The 4,528-nt window shown below is 37.8% G+C and overlaps 1 long non-coding RNA gene across 1 annotated transcript; it reads left to right on the top strand.

Annotated features, from left to right (window-relative positions):
- Window positions 1-464: 464 nt before the first annotated feature.
- LOC136070461 (uncharacterized) lies at window positions 465-1,795 on the top strand. Its single transcript, XR_010631699.1, has 2 exons — window positions 465-656; window positions 1,025-1,795. It is a non-coding gene; the product is annotated as an uncharacterized LOC136070461 (long non-coding RNA).
- Window positions 1,796-4,528: the final 2,733 nt, after the last annotated feature.

The following is a 4,528-nucleotide window of genomic DNA, read 5'->3' as shown; positions in this document are numbered from 1 at the left end:
TCATTTAATGGTATTTTTTAGCTTTTAGATCTCTTATAAATCTATGATGTAAAAAATGTTAATTTTACAAGAGTTACATCAAGTGTAACTTGAATCTATCTCATATACACATACATATATAAATCTAACAATGAGCCTAATGAGCAAAAATCAAAAGAATGATGAACTAAAGGCCCGTTTAAAAAAAAAAAAGCCTTCTTTGGTTATTGGTAAGGAGGCTTCTGTTGCCTCATATTTGGGCATATCAGAGAAGGGGTAGTTTGGTATTGGAACCCTAGGTCTGTTTGGAAATTGAGATCATTTGCTGAATTTTCTGATTTGTATTCAATTTACCCATTGCGAAGAAAGCATCAGATATATCCCAAACAAATCTCGTAACCAAAATGAAAGGTGAAAGTGAAGAAAGGATACCAATGCTTTTCTTCTTGTCAATAATTCGGGATTAAATCGACCTTGTCTATATGCTCGGTATTCTTTTTATTTTGAGCTTTCATCATGTTAAAGGAGTTTGTTTATATGAGGATTGTTTAATATTGTTTGACCTTGCTTAACAATACCTATTGCAGTACTTAAAGCATCTTGCCTTCAATACAGCAAAACATGGCTGGAATGTAGTTATTAGCAATCACCGAGGGTTGGGTGGTGTTTCAATAACTGTGAGTTTTCTTTTCTCTTCTTTCTCCCCCCTTTTATCTGAAATCAGTGCCTTTTTTTTTTTTTTTTTTTCTCTTCTGTAATATATAAATATAATTTTGGGTTCTGAAATCTGCATACTTGGTGTTTACGAGTTGCTCTCTTCTATGAAAGTGTTGCACACCTTTAAAAAAGGATACAGAGAAAGAGCATTTTTCATATATGCATTTTTTATGTATCTTTGATTATGCATCAATGACTCTCAGCTTGTCATATATTTTGCTGGTCACTGTCAACCTAGCTTTGAGAACCTGATTGTTTCATTTTTACATCTTTAAAAGCCTTTTACAATGTTTAACTTCATTTGCTTTTTCTATCACCATTTTTACAGTCTGATTGCTTTTATAATGCTGGATGGACGGAGGATGTACGTGTGGTTATCAATCATCTCCATAAAGAATACCCTAAGGCTCCTTTATTTGCTGTTGGAACTAGCATCGGTGCCAATATTCTGGTATCTTACTTGAATGTTCTATAATTATTTTAAGCTTATTTAAATATACACTATGAATGTCCCATTTGAAACCGTTTCTCTCTCTCTTTTCTTTTTTTTTTTTTCTTTTTTTTTCCTGTAAAACTTAAAAGTATATTTAGATGTTGTTAATTGTAACATCTTAGAGCAGTTTGATCAGGGTTAGAGAAGCTAGTGTCATCAATTTTATTAATCTTCTCTAATTCATATTGATGTCAAGTCCCTTGAGTTAAGGTTAGAGGGAGCATTGTCAAGAGGTGAGAGGGTGAGATGGTTTGTGCAGGGAGTGAGAAGTTAATTTCAATTGCCTCAGAGAAATTTAAAGAAGTCTTGGCATCATGCATTCAATTGTCTCTGGAGGTGAGAGGTGGGAAGGTTTTGCAGTCAGTGAGAAGCCAATTTCATTTTAATTTATTTTTAACTATCAGAGGAAATTATGTAATTTTCCGGTTTCTAGACATGGATTGTACTATTTGTTGTTTGGGTCTTATTTTGGGGTTTGATTATGTCATTGGGTTTTGTTTGTGTGTTTAGTTATTTAGTTTGGGCATGGTTATCAAAGCCCAAGGAGTCCAAGTCCTATCAGGGTTATACAAATTTAGTCATCTATTTATATAAATGTAATTCAAACATGGCAACAGGTAGCCCGATTCTAGATTAGAAGATTATCTTGACAAATGGAAATTTTTTTAGCTAAAACTCTCATTGGAGATGGTTCAAGCAAACTTACCCACGAGTTCTTGATGACATTCTCATAGGACTTGTCTTTCAACCACATAACTTCAAATTAAAATAGTCGACCTTTACGGTAGAACCTCTTGAACTGTGAATTAGAAACTAGGATGATTGGTCTGTGATCAGATTGGAATGCCTCCAAGTGATGAACACGAGTGGTGGAGAATCTAAGTATCCAGTCCACAGAAGCTACCCCTCAGTCAAGTCTAACCCACACATTTTGAATTCCTGGTTTCTGGTTACACCAAGTGAATGAAAACCCATTGTAGCAAAGGTCCTTAAGTCCACAATAATCAAGAGCATCATGAAACACCTGCATTTGTCTCTCAGGTCGGTCAAGCCAACCTTTCTTCTCCTCCGCCCTTAAAATTTCATTAAAATTGCCCATGCACAACCAAGGGAGAGAAAAACAGCTATTTAAATCTCGAAGTAGAGATAGAGAATCTTCTCGGTTTCCTAGTGTGGTGGGCCTTTTTTATAATGTTGGGCTGGGCTACCTCCTGCAGTACTGAGCTTAAGTGTTCTGAGTAAGGGAGTTGAGACCGGTCCAACTACAACTCACTTTGGTCCGATTTGTGCACAAACTATGCCCCCTTTTTATCAAACTTTGAACACATACCCATGGCAGGTAGAGCTACTACGGGGAAGTTATGGTAGACAGATATAATAAAGGTAACACAAGAAATACTAGACAAAATGGATAGAAGGGAGCGACAAGAAGTACCCCTGTACGTAAAAGGTAACAGAAATAAATCGGGAAATAATAATAATGGGCTTCTTGGATCAAGGGGGAAAGTCAGTCTGCTAGGCCAAGTAATGCTACGGAGTTAAAACCGAGAAAGGAAACCACTTCCTTAATGCAAATAATCTCTCAAGGAAAAGAGATTAATTGCTTTGAGGGAATGGGCCTAAATGGTTTATGTTCAATGAGGATCCTTTTTCTTTGATAGAAAGTAAGGCTTTGGAGGGAAAGAGAAGACCAACCTATTGGTGCATGCCTGCTATTCTAAGTTCTCTATTTTTCTTTTGTTTTTCCCTCTTCCTTTCTCAGTACTTACTCTTATGTTATGATTTTCTCCTAGAGATTCCTATTACCGTGATCATAATCCCCTCTTGTGCATGGCAAGGGCTCCTTTTTATAGTACCTGCTTTAACTGGTTTTTACTATTTTAGATTTTAAATACCTTTGTTTGGTATGGGTGTTCTTGCCTTCCACTACTGGTTCGTTAGTCGTTCAGCCCTCACCACTTACCTATGCTGGCTGTGCCACTTCCCATTATCAAACAAAGAAGGCTATTTTGTTTGTTTGTCTGCCGTGGTCCTCCTACCTGTTACAGTATGGGTGCTCTCTCTCTCTCTATCCCTCATGGCATGCACCTAGTAGCTTCAACTCATCCTTACTTCTTTTGGGCGGCATGTCATCTCAGTAGGACATTTCCCCCAAAAGAGCCTGAGCAGAAACCCCAGAATAAGTTTTCCTCTCTCCCTACCACTAGACTATGCCCTTTTACCTTTGACCCATGATCTCACCATGTCCTGTATTGGCTAGGTACAGACTGGTGATATTTGAGCCTTGCACGTGCTTCTCTTCTATGTATGTTCAAAGCTTGCATGTTGCTCATGCGTTTGCCGTGATCTGGAGGTTTGTTTGCACATTCTGCCGGTCATTTTTGGCTTCTAATGGCATAGGCTATTTTTTTATTTCCTATTTTCTATGCCTTGCTTCCTTTGGGGGTTGGGCTTTGCCAGATTGTGGGCTTTCCTTCCTTCAGCCTACTCTTTTATTCCTTCTGTAGCCTTGCTATCATTTCTTGCCATACTACTTTGCCATATCTGCTGTGATGTTATTTGACCCAATCATGCTGGGCCTCTTTGGGCCTGCCATTTATTCTTCTCCTAATGACTCAGTATGGTCATTGGTCCTTTTATTACATTACTTGCGGGCTCCTATATCTCATTTGTTTCCTCTTAGGCATCCTTGGCCCATTTGCTTTCCTTGAGCTTTCTTGGCCCTTTTCATAACTTTGCATTCCCATAGGTTTTTACTAACTTCTTTGGGCTTTCCCAGCCTAATTACCTTATCCCTCATCCTTAGGGTTCACGAGCTTGCCATTAACCCCCTTACTTTCTTTGCTTGCATTACTTCGGGCTTGCTGTGGTCCATTCTCACTTTTCTACATCACATATTGCCTATGAGTTTGCTACTTTTCTCTTTCCGGGCTCCTTTAGGTCCATTTGCTTCCTCAAGGCTCATTTGTTTATTTTATGGGCTTGTGATTCATTATTCCTGCCACTTGAGCTTAATGGTTTTTCTATCCCCTTACTAACTCTTTTTTGCCCGTGTTGTTGGGCTTCCCAAAATGAGCATCCACACTTAGTTGGCAGTTTCATTCAACGGGGTCATTAATTATACATAATATAAATTATATTATTTTTGCAAGCCTACTCCCACCAATAAAGTGGTTGCAAATTGCAAAATAAAACATAGACTATACACCTACACTAATGAACACAAATCTCACGGATTATTGGCACCTGCACTTTACAATACAAACATCATGAATTATACCAATCCAATAAAGTATTTACAAGTGACAAAAATAAAATATTGATGACACACTTATACTC

This window comes from Quercus suber, unplaced genomic scaffold, assembly GCF_002906115.3.
Source record: "Quercus suber isolate HL8 unplaced genomic scaffold, Cork oak 2.0 scaffold_13, whole genome shotgun sequence".
Lineage (NCBI taxonomy): Eukaryota > Viridiplantae > Streptophyta > Magnoliopsida > Fagales > Fagaceae > Quercus > Quercus suber.
This window is presented reverse-complemented; position numbering and strand designations above follow the sequence as displayed.